Source organism: Triticum dicoccoides, chromosome 7B (genome assembly GCF_002162155.2).
Source record: "Triticum dicoccoides isolate Atlit2015 ecotype Zavitan chromosome 7B, WEW_v2.0, whole genome shotgun sequence".
NCBI lineage: Eukaryota > Viridiplantae > Streptophyta > Magnoliopsida > Poales > Poaceae > Triticum > Triticum dicoccoides.
This window is the reverse complement of record NC_041393.1, coordinates 653603233-653615808: the sequence shown is the minus strand read 5'-3', so window position 1 is coordinate 653615808 and position 12576 is coordinate 653603233.

The following is a 12576-nucleotide window of genomic DNA, read 5'->3' as shown; positions in this document are numbered from 1 at the left end:
CAGCTGGAATATGGTACTTGAGGATTTGGTCCTTGAAATTAGTCCAAGTGATTTCTTCGCCTGCAGGCCATAGAGCTTTAGCATTATCCCACCATATAGCAGCGGCTCCTTCAAGATAGTGGGTAGCGAACAGAACCTTGTCAGCTTCGTCAGTACGAGCAATTTCAAGCTTCTTTTCAATAGTATGTAACCAATCATCTGCTTCCAAATGGTCAACTACTTGACTGAAACTGGGAGGCTTAGTCCTTTGAAAATCTGACAGCTTGGAGTGATGGCCATTTTGATTCCCATTCTGCCCAACCATAGCTTGCACACTTTTTAACATCTCAGTCAGATCATTGTTCCTTGTTTCTTCAAACATGCCCATAATTTGTTTAGTGGAGGGTGGATTTGGCGGTGGAGGCGGTGGTTGCGGTTACGGCTCGGGGGAGTGTCCTGCTTGTCTTGCTGAGCGACGAACAGGGACATCCTCACAAGCCTGCGTGCTGCTGCCACCCCGCATCATCCTACTGTTTATTTTTCCCAATAAAATCAACCGCGATGAGCAACATCCAAACATGAGAAGAAAAGCCAACGACAAACCCGAAAGAGCAAAACGAAAGAATCGAGAAACACAACAAACAAATAGAAAGTTCCAACATAATTATACATAGACTCGTACATGAAAGGTAGACATCATGGCTGGTGTCGGTGTCAAAACCGGCGGATCTCGGGTAGGGGGTCCCGATTTGTGCGTCAAGGCTGATGGTAACAGGAAGCAAGGGACACAGATGTTTACCCAGGTTCGGGCCCTCTCGATGGAGGTAAAACCCTACTTCCTGCTTGATTAATATTGATGATATGGGTAGTACAAGAGTAGATCTACCACAAGATCGTAGAGGCTAAACCCTAGAGCTAGCCTATGATGGTATGATTGTAATTCTGATCGGACTTCTAAGGACCAACCTCTCCGGTTTATATAGACACCGGACAGGGCTAGGGTTTACATGGAGTCGGTTACAAGAAAGGAAACACAATATCCGGATTGCCAAGCTTGCGTTCCACGCAAAGGAGAGTCCCATTCGGACACGGGCCGAAGTCTTGAGTCTTGTATCTTCACGCTTCAATAGTCCGGATGTTGTACACAGTCCGGCTGTCCGGATACCTCCTAATCCAGGACTCCCTCAGTAGCCCCTGAACCAGGCTTCAATGACGATGAGTCCGGCGCGCAGTATTGTCTTCGGCATTGCAAGGCGGGTTCCTCCTCCGAATACTCCAAAGTACCTGTTACAACGAATAGTGTCCGGCCTCCAATCAATGTTGTGCTCCTCGGCTTCAGTGCCTCAGTAATGACCATCTCCACGTGTCGAGCAAATGCGAGGAGTCGAGGCATTTTCGCATTTGCCACCCTCGATCCTCCGGGCCAACCGTGTATTTGAAGGGACGGGGATTCTTAGATCTAAACCTCACTCTCCCTCCCAAGGCTAGCATCCAACAGAGCACTCCTCGAAAAACCATTCCAGCATGGCCGGCAGTTGCAGCTCTTTTGCTCGCCCTTCCCATTCCCAGTCGGGGGATTGGGGAGAGTGTTCAGTTCCTCATAGCCGTTTGATAAAGTTACAAACCCAAGGGTTTCTCCCACCGGCGTTCATGGTCCCCGTTCGAGCTGGAATAGCCACTTATGACGGAGGGGAACAAGCTGAGGGATCTCCTAACCCATCTCTGGAGGAGCGTATATGCCTCATCTCACATCTGTTGAGGGGCGTCGGGTTTCCTATCCACCTGTTTCTCCGCGGGCTCCTGGAGTTCTACGGCCTCCAGTTACACAACCTTACCCCGGCCTCCATTCTGCACATAACGGGGTATGTCGCACTTTGCGAGCTGTTTTTAGGCTGCGAACCACATTTCGGATTATGGAGGAAGCTGTTCTGCCTCGTCCCCCGCACCCAGGGAGAGTCCCTATGTCAAGTGGGCGGGGCCGAAGTATGGCGCATTGCCGAGACCGGATTCCTGTCCGGCACTCCCAAGAAGGCACCAGAAAACTGGCCTTCAGAGTGGTTCTATATAGACGACATTCCCCTTCCGGATCCAGTCCAGACAGGTCTCCCCAAGTTCAGCAACGCCCCGCCGAGGGCACGCCTAAGCTGGCGCCCCCGGGGCCCTCAAGAGGAGGACACAAGGGAAATATACCTCCTGATGAACAGGATAAAGTTACTGGCCAAATCCGGACTAACGATAGTTGAGGTCATGGCGATATGCATAAGGCGGGGAGTGCAACCGCTCCAATATCGAGGGAAGCCCATGTGGCATTTCAACGGGGAAGACGACGCCACCCGCTGCGACTGTAAGGGTCCGGACTCCACTGCTGCTTTGGCAAGGATATTGTCCGATTTGTACAAAGGGGAAGAGGAGGAATTCCTTCGCATAAAAACGCGGGACGGATTCTCCATGTACAACCCACAGAGTGGGTAAGTTGCCATTCTTTTCCCTGCTTCACTTACTCTAGCGTTCTTCCGCTAAGATTACTTGCATCAATGCTTTTGAGCAGGAACTAAGGAGGGCTGTAGAAGGAATCTTCAGCCCCTCCCCGCAACCAGAGGACCCTAGAAGGGCCCTAGATCCGGGACTCAAAGTTGACCCGGATATCACTGTGGAGCTTGTCAACGGGGTATTCTATCAAGCGAGCTGGGATGGCGCCCTAGTGGCCATTACAGCCGACTACCCTGGACTGCTCCCCGCGTCGCGGGTAAGCCGAACTAAAAACCCTATCCTCCGAAGAGGACTCCCTCCATGTAATATAATTTATCCTTGAGGCATCGTTCTATTTACAGAAACGACGGCCGGAGCGAGGGGCCGAGCCCCTCGGGACTCATCAACCACGGGCGTCCGAATCAGGCAGGCTCAAGAGGAAGGCGGTGAGGGTTGACACACCGCTACAGAGGTAAAGTAATAACCTGTCTTGTAATTATAGAATTTGAAGTATGACAGTGCCCTTTGTGTCTGGTAGGAAGAGGAATAACCGGACTATATCCGGAGACCCCACCAATCACGCCTCTACCAGCCGGGTTCCAGAACCGGCTTCGGGGGCGGAGGCGGCCATGGGGCCAGCACCGCATAGCTCCCCGACGGAGGATGCGGTTATGTGTTCGGCCACGAACTCTGAAGTGGAGAGCACCATGAATCGCCGGCGCCGGAGGGCCGTGCTCCGGAACAACATCTTTTCCGAAGAGGCTTTTAATGCCTTCAATTTGGCGGACGCATATGTCCGAGCTGCTCGAGGCGGGCTTGCCCTAGCGACAAACCAGCATACCAAAGACATATGGGTAAGAAATTTTGATAAGTATGCATAGCAGTAGCCCCCGAGACTTGGAATAGTTGGGACAACTGTTTGAAGGATCGATATATGCACAGGTCCTTGTGGACAAGAATGAACAATTGGCACGGGAGCTGGAGGCATGCAAGGCCTAGCTGACTGATGCGGTAGCCAAGTTAGAGGGATCCCGAAAGGCCCCCTCTGGTAATATTTGTCTCCATTATACGTAGATGTACCAGTTAGTAAATGGCTGGTGCGGTTAGTCTACCAGAAAATTCTGCAGACAATCTCGGGGTGAATCCAGAGGGTGTAATGGGTGACGACTCGCATCTCCAATGGAAGCTAAAGGCTGGCGAGCGCATCCTTACACAAGTGACGCAAGAGAAGAACAAGCTACAACATGCCAATATTCTTCTGGACGTGGAATTAAAGGACGTCCGCGCTCAACTGGCGGACTCCGTGAAGGAGACCAAAAGGTTTCGACGCGGTATTTATGGTAAGAGCTCGAGCGAACTATTTGATAGTTCGGAGAGGAAGTTTTTTGAAATTTTTTTGCCTGCAGGAATGTTAACGGGTCACCCTGAAGAGGAGATGCCCTCATCTGCAGGTGATTTGCTTCAAGAACTTTCGCAGTTGCACGAGCGTGCTCGGCAGGTGATGCACGGCATTGCTCAAGCCTTGTGGGAATGCATGTGTCGACGCACATATCCAGACTGCGAACGACGACGCAGGATACAAAGCTTCTGGGATTTTTTGTTGTAGCCAACGAATACATCCTTTGTTCACCGATCGAATATTCTCTTAAGGAAACTAGCTTTCGGCTTCACCCAGTCTGAGGTACACATCCAGCTTAACCGGTAGTAACAATCGCAGAGGTGCTCCCCTTATGCCCTAGCCGAATTAACGGGAACGTAGGGCATAAACACAAGAGCCAGGCAACCCAGCTTGGCCACATATTAAGTCATATTGATGCATATAATGGTGAAAAAAAGGGCACGTATGGAAAAAGAACGCATATGCGATGGGCAAAAAGCCATTTAAACTAATCATGTCTAGCTTCCGAATAGGAAGCCCCCAGGTACAGCTTACACACCTAGTACGGTCGGAATGATCCGGGAGTCCGCACTGTATTAAATACTTTGTGTGAAGAGAAAAAGGATCGAGAAAGGAGAGAAAAAGAGGTGGAGCATAATTTAAAAGGAGGGGTAAGGAGACGAACACTTAGTTCGGCGTTAGGCGTAGAATCTCCAGAGTCTGGCCGCGTTCCATGGGTTCGGCTTGAGTCTGTTATCGGATGCATTACTTAGACGGTACGCCCCTCCGGTGAGGACTTTGTCAATGACGAAGGGACCTTCCCACTTGGGTTTGAGTTTGTCCTCCTCCGGTAGGCGCAGAACGAGCTCGCCAATATTGTAAGTTTTGGCCCACACTTCTCTGCTTTGATATCGTCGAGCCTGCTGCTGATAGAATGCGGAACGGGCTTTTGCGACATCACGCTCCTCCTCCAGGGCATCCAAGTTATCCTGCCGATCTAACTCGGCTTCCTTCTCTTGTACATGCGTACGCGTGGCGAATCATGTATTATGTCGCAGGGTAGTACTGCTTCCGCACCGTACACCATAAAAAATGGTGTATATCCGGTGGTTCGATTCGGTGTGGTCCGCAGCCCCCAGAGTACGGAGTCAAGCTCCTCTACCCAGTGCGTATCCGATTCTGTTAAAGATCGCACTAGTCTGGGTTTGATGCCGCTCATGATGAGATCGTTTGCCCGTTCGACCTGGCCGTTTGTTTGAGGGTGGTAGACGGAAGCGTAGTCGAGCTTAATGCCCATTTTGCCGCACCAAGTTTTCACTTCATCGGCTGTGAAATTTGAGCCATTATCAGTGATGATGCTGTTGGGGACACCGTACCGGTGTACGACCCCGGATATGAAGTCTATTGCTGGTCCGGATTCGGCCATTTTAATTGGTTTGGCTTCTATCCATTTGGTGAATTTGTCCACCATGACCAATAAGTATTTTTTCTTATGGCTTCCCCCTTTAAGAGGTCCGACCATATCCAGCCCCCAGACCGCGAAGGGCCAAGTTATGGGGATTGTTTGGAGAGCGGTAGGGGGCATATGACTCTGATTGGCGAAGAGCTGGCAACCGACGCAATGTTGGACAAGGTCCTGTGCGTCTGCTCGGGCCGTTGGCCAATAGAAGCATGTACGGAAGGCCTTGCTGACTAGCGCTCGAGCCGCGGCGTGATGTCCGCACAGTCCGGCATGGATTTCAGCCAAGAGTTCCTGCCCTTCCTCTTTGGAGATGCACCTTTGGAGCACTCCGGTCGCGCTTTTCTTATAGAGTTCCCCTTCGTGGACCTTGTAAGCTTTAGAGCACCTGACTATGCAGCGTGCTTCATTTTGGTCCTCGGGGAGCTCCTGCCTGTTTAGGTAGGCCAAGAAAGGCTCGGTCCATGGGGCAATTACGGCCATGATTTCGGTGGCAGAGCCTCCGATTGTGTCTGATGGTTCGGAGTCTGGGGGTGTGTTCAGATCCGTGCTGGTATTGCTGGACTCCCCTTCCCATTCTACGGATGGCTTGAATAGCCTTTCCAAGAATATATTAGGTGGGACAGGGTCGCCCTTGGCGTCGATGCGGGCGAGGACGTCCGCCGCTTGATTGTTCTCTCGAGCCACATGGTGGAATTCGAGCCCCTCGAACCGAGCTGACATTTTGAGGACGGCATTACGATAGGCCGCCATTTTCGGATCCTTGGCATCAAAGTATCCATTTATTTGTGATATTGCAAGGTTCAAATCCCCACGCACTTCCAGGCGTTGGATGCCCATAGAGACTGCCATCCGAAGACCATGCAAAAGAGCCTCATATTCGGTTGCATTGTTGGAGTCTGTGTATAATATTTGTAGGACGTACTAGACCGTGTCCCCGGTGGGATATGTCAGGACTACTCCTGCTCCCAGTCCGGCCAGCATTTTGGAGCCGTCAAAGTGCATGATCCAGTTGGAGTACGCGCCGTACTCTTTAGGGAGTTCGGCTTCTGTCCATTCGGCGACAAAGTCAGCCAGTACTTGCGACTTAATGGCTCGCCGTGGTTTGTATATTATGTCGAACGAGAGGAGCTTGATAGCCCATTTAGCAATCCGGCCCGTAGCGTCGCGGTTATTAATTATGTCATTGAGTGGTACTTCGGAGGCGACGGTAATCAAACACTCTTGAAAGTAGTGTCTTAGCTTCCGGGATGCCATGAAGACCGCGTATGCTATTTTTTGATAGTGTGGGTATCGGGATTTGCATGGGGTGAGGACCGTGGATACGTAATAAACCGACTTTTGAAGCGGGAATTTGTATCCGTCCACCTCTCGTTCGACGACGAGCACTGCGCTTACCACTTGATGTGTTGCAGCTATGTATAGTAGCATAGGTTCACCGATGTATGGCGCTATTAGGACTGGATTACTGGCCAATAAGGTCTTTATCTCATCGAGTCCGGCTGCGGCTGCATCCGTCCATACAAAGTGTTCGGTGCATCGAAGGAGGCGGTAAAGAGGCAATGCCTTCTCTCCTAGCCTGGATATAAAGTGGCTCAGAGCGGCCACGCATCCAGCTAGCTTCTGGATGTGCTTGAGGTCTGTTAGTGTAGCCAACTGCGACAGAGCTCGGATTTTTGCTGGATTCACTTCGATTCCTCTATTGGAAACAATGAAGCTCAGCAGCTTCCTCGAGGGGACACCAAAACGCATTTTTCCGGATTCAACTTGATGTCGTATGTCCGGAGGTTATCGAATGTAAGCCTCAAGTCGTCTATTAGGGTTTCGACGTGTCTAGTTTTTATGACCACGTCGTCCACATATGCTTCCACTGTTTCGCCGATTTGTTTTTCCAGGCATGTTTGAATCATGCGTTGATAGGTTGCGCCGACATTCTTGAGCCCAAAGGGCATAGTGTTGAAGCAAAAAGGGCCATATGGCATTATAAAAGCTGTTGCAGCTTGGTCGGACTCTGACATGTTTATTTGATGGTATCCAGAGTATGCATCGTGAAAACACAGCAAGTCGTGTCCAGCTGTGGCATCGAGAATTTGATCGATGCGAGGGAGGGGAAAGGGATCCTTGGGGCAAGCCTTGTTGAGGTCTTTGAAGTCGACACATAAGCGCCAGGATTTTTCCTTTTTTGGTACCATTACCAAATTTGCCAGCCAATCCGGATGTTTAATATCTCTGATGAATCCGGCCTCAAGCAGCTTGGCTAGCTCTTCCCCCATGGCTTGCCATTTGGGTTCTGAAAACCGCCTTAGGGTCTTCTTGACCGATTTGTATCCCTTTAGTATATTGAGGCTGTGTTCGGCCAACCGGCGTGGGATGCCTGGCATGTCCCAAGGGTGCCAGCGAAAATGTCCCAATTCTCGCGTAAGAAATCTCGCAGTGCGGCGTCCATCACAGGGCTCAACTGTGTCCCGATGGATGATGTCTTTGTGGGGCCCGTCAGGTGGGCTTGGAATTTGACTATCTCGTCTGCAGGTTTAAATGAAGTGGACTTGGCTCCTTTGTCGAGTATCACGTCGTCCATGTCCATGGTGGCACGCAGTGTTGTTAACTCTTCGGCTGCTAGGGCTTCAGATAATGCTTCCAGGGCTAGTGTTGCGGTTTTGTTTTCGGCGCGAAGTGCGTCGTTCGGATCACTGGCTAGAGTGATGATTCCGTTGGGTCCGGGCATTTTAAGCTTCATGTACCCGTAATGGGGTAAACTTGAAAGCTTGTAAATGCGTCCCGCCCTAGAAGGGCGTGGTATCCGCTGCTAAAGGGAGCCACTTGGAATGTGATTTCTTCGGACCTATAATTCTCCGGGTGCCAAATACCACATCGAGTGTGATTTTTCCCGCGCACCGTGCTTCCCGAGTAGGGATGATTCCCCTGAAGGTGGTGCCGCTTTGCTCAATGCGGCCTTTATCAATTTCCATTTTGTCGAGCGTTTCTTCATAGATCAAGTTTAACCCACTTCCGCCGTCCATGAGTACTTTGGTGAGCCGAAAGCCGTCCACGATTGGGCTATGGACCAGAGCGGCCAGTGCCCGGACAGTCTGGAATCGAGGTTCATCACTGGCATTGAAAGTTATAGCAGTGTCGTTCTAGGGGTTTATCTTTGCCACCTAGCAAATTTCCGCGGAGCTTCGATGAGCTCGCTTGCGCCTGTTGTTCGAGGCGGAAGTCTCAAAGACTGTTAGTACCGTATTGTGTCTGCTGGCAGGATGTTGTTCCGCTTTATGGCTTACAAGAAGATCCTCGCCACTTTTCGCCACCTGCCGGAGTATCCAACATGCCCTAAGGCTATGAGTAGGTATTGTATCCGGAGTACTGTGGAGCTTACATGGCCCGTCAAGCCATTCTTCCAATACGGATCCCTGCCCTGGGGTGGGCTTTGGTTTCTTGGGGATTGGATCGGATGACTTACGAGAGTTCGTCCGTTTAGTTCGGACAAAGGTCTTGGTGAGAGCAGCACTATCCCGAAATTTTGTTTGGGTCTTTCAAGCGCTCTCCATCGCACAGTACTTCCGTACTATGATTGCCAAGTCCGCGAAGCATACTATGTCGCGGCGGCTTATAGCATTGAGGAGCCCTTCGTCCGTGCAGTTTTTGCAGAAGAGTGAGACCATGTTCTCCTCGTGGCAGTCCTTGACCTTGTTAAGCGCAAGGAGGAATCTGGCCCAGTAATGATGTATCGTTTCCTGGGGCTCTTGCCTGATGCGGGAGAGACAGTTTAAGTCCAGATAGGCGTTGTTAGCGGAATCCGAATTTTGATCCAATCTAACGCCCAAGGGCGCGGGCGGTCCCGAGCTTAACAGCTCGGAATCCGGAATGCCGCCCAATTTCTTCGGCCCAATGCCCGATTCTAAGTCCGGGGTCTGGGTCATATTTTCCTTTGAGCAGGTTTTCGGCTCAAGGAGTTCGGCAATCCAAACATAATTCGTCCTCAAAATTGAGGGACGATCCGCGTGTGGTTCCTCCACTATCGCCATCTCATGGGTGGCCGGCGGGGACCTGATGTCCCTTCGGTCGGGTTTAAGCCCAATCCGGTCATAGTTTGTAGCGACTCCCAAAGCGGCGATGTGATCCAAGAGTTCATTAAGGGAGGAGAGCTCCATTGGATCCATCTGTTTGGCCAGTTCTGAACTGACGCGAAGGTTATGATTGATGACCCGAGAGGCCATCGTCGGTGCTACCGCCGATGGGGCGACCATGATAAAGCCGCCGAGTCGGAGCGTCTGGCCTACAGATAGAGCTCCCTCCGAGGTAATGTCGTCCTTGACGTGAGACGAGCCATCGAGCCTTGCGGTGACGTCACAGAGGAACTCTCAATGAAAGCACCAATGTCGGAATCAAAACCGGCGGATCTCGGGTAGGGGGTCCCGATCTGTGCGTCAAGGCTGATGGTAACAGGAAGCAAGGGACATAGATGTTTACCCAGGTTCAGGCCCTCTCAATGGAGGTAAAACCCTACTTCCTGCTTGATTAATATTGATGATATGGGTAGTACAAGAGTAGATATACCATGAGATCATAGAGGCTAAACCCTAGAGCTAGCCTATGATGGTATGATTGTAATTGTGATCGGACTTCTAAGGACCAACCTCTCCGGTTTATATAGACATCGGAGAGGGCTAGGGTTTACATGGAGTCAGTTACAAGAAAGGAAACACAATATCCGGATCGCCAAGCTTGCCTTCCACGCAAAGGAGAGTCCCATTCGGACACGGGCCGAAGTCTTGAGTCTTGTATCTTCACGCTTCAATAGTCCGGACATTGTACACAGTCCGGCTGTCCGGATACCCCCTAATCTAGGACTCCCTCAACTGGTGCGACTACTCGCATACATGCAACGATACATCATGGCTCATACAACTACATCCGTACATCACATGACCTCTGCGGATACTAGATGCTCTAGGACTCTGCCGATGCTGCTGGATCTTCTCCTGAGTCAGACCCAGATCCTAAACTGACAATGTTAACCGAGACCTCTGGGTTAAAAGTAACACGACAACGCTGCCTCGAGGGCTCTCCCTCAGAGGTAGGCGCGGGATGAGAAGGGATCAAGGGAGCTAAGGGGGTAGCAAGAAGAGACGCCCACTCAGCAGGAGCACTGTGTGGGTTCACCGTCGAGGTGCCCGAGCTACTTGGGGGAGTAACCGGGGAAACATGCGAGCTAGAACTGGGCACAATATAAGGAGTGAATCCCATAGAAGGTGGAGTAGGGTAGGATCTAGTGGCAGCTAAAGTAGAACGAGCACGAGTCAGCTCTCTTGCTAGCTTGTGAATCAGAAGATAACTAGTAGCGATATATCAAGAAAGGTGGCTAGTGTCACTATCAGACGCTGGATCAATGACAGGAAAGCGAACACGACTATCGTCGTGTAGAGATGGGTAGTAGCAAAAACCTGGGTGATTCTGCATCCAAACCTCGGTATAGCGTAACTCAACCAGAACCTCGAATGCAGCAAACTGGACGGCCTGAGCGGTGGTGGATGCATAACCACTCCGAGAGGTACAAGTGTAAGAGCCTGCTGACGAACTGGTGCATAGAGTAACCACGGCGTGATACTCATACACGGAGTCGGCTAGATGCTCTTGATACACCCGATATGCTGGGTCATCACCGTGAGGGTACAATCGACGCCATACGTTACGAAGGAGATGCGGTTAAGTGTATGGCATCAGCTCCAACTGGCACGGATACGACACCGGAGCCATCTACACTCACAACCATTAACCGGTTAGAAATAATAATAAATCTAATGCATGTAATGAAGCATCCAGATGCAAACACTAACGGCACTCATTTAGCAAGCTAGCTAATGTTTACTTAACGTGTCGGGGTCTAGCGTGTTCTGCAGTCAGCATGGGTCTGATACCAAGCGTTGTGGCACCCCGTCTGAGAGCAACCAGTTTACCTTGCATTGCCAACCCAGAGATCACGTATTCTGGCAATACACAACATCTTGGTACAGAAAACAACCACTTTATTGATACTAGCGGAAGCATAGTGCGATATTACATCAAGTAGCGAGGCCAAGCGGCACACTCGGTGCGGCTGCACAATATATACATTATTTAGTGAACATAAAGGGGCCTCGATCACAACAACTATGCGGCAGCGGAAGGACGATGAAGCGGGACTCCATAGCACAGGGGCACCGATGTGGACACGATCTAGACACGGCAGCACTCCGATCCAGTTAGTCTTTCCTGAAATCTGGCATAACACGCCAGGTCAGTACATTGAATGTACTTGCAAGCTCACAACAAGCATAAACATAATGACCAAATAATATCATGATATTTATTCAAATGAAATGCAAACAACAACAAGCTTCTCATGCCTTGCATCAAATACTGTGCACCGAGTCTCTCGGACTCTCTTACCAACGGGTTGCCTGGCAACCAAATGGTGATCATACATGGATCACAACCGGAACCATACTTGGTTCAACGGGTTACCTTGTAACCTAACGGTGATCATTCACGGACCACAAACGGAACCACAACAGTCAGTCTCGCCGACATCATCATGATTCAACCAGTGCAATGCATATAACTTAGTGTGCAAGATTACTTTATAACAGTTGATCCATGGTGTGCCTTACTTACGAACTGGTCCCTTATTCACGGGCGCGGCTATCGATAGATTTAATACACTCTGTAGAGGTAGCACACTGTACCCACACCACGGAACCCATGGCCTCGCACTCCCATTCAGGTGGACCAACGGCATTCCGACAGAACTCTCCCATTGCCATGACACTCTTTCGGCCACTCCGACCAACTCCCCACTGGGCTAAGTCATGGGTGGCCCCGTGCCTACCAAAGGAAAAACGGCCACCGTCGTGGCAAATAAACGGTCCCAAACGGGGACAAGGTACTATAACAACAACAATGGGCACACAAGGTTATGTCTGCTTACCGGGCCAGGGTCGCACGACCATAACCTTCCCTCGTTGGAGGCACCAACAAGAGGCATGACAACGGACCGACTAATGGCCTTCCCATACCAAGGCAAATATGGTTGCACTTGTGAGCCCGATTCAGTGGCACCATGGCCCAATCAACTTTATGTTCAAGTTCAATTATCATCAAGTTTAACTTGAAATAAAATGCTCGAGTCACCATATGCTATGCTCATGCAACCATATGACATGCATCTCATATCACTTGAAAATAACAGATCAACTCATCAAAAGTGCTACTTGCACAAATCATCACTAAACTTTGCTGAGTCTTTTTCACT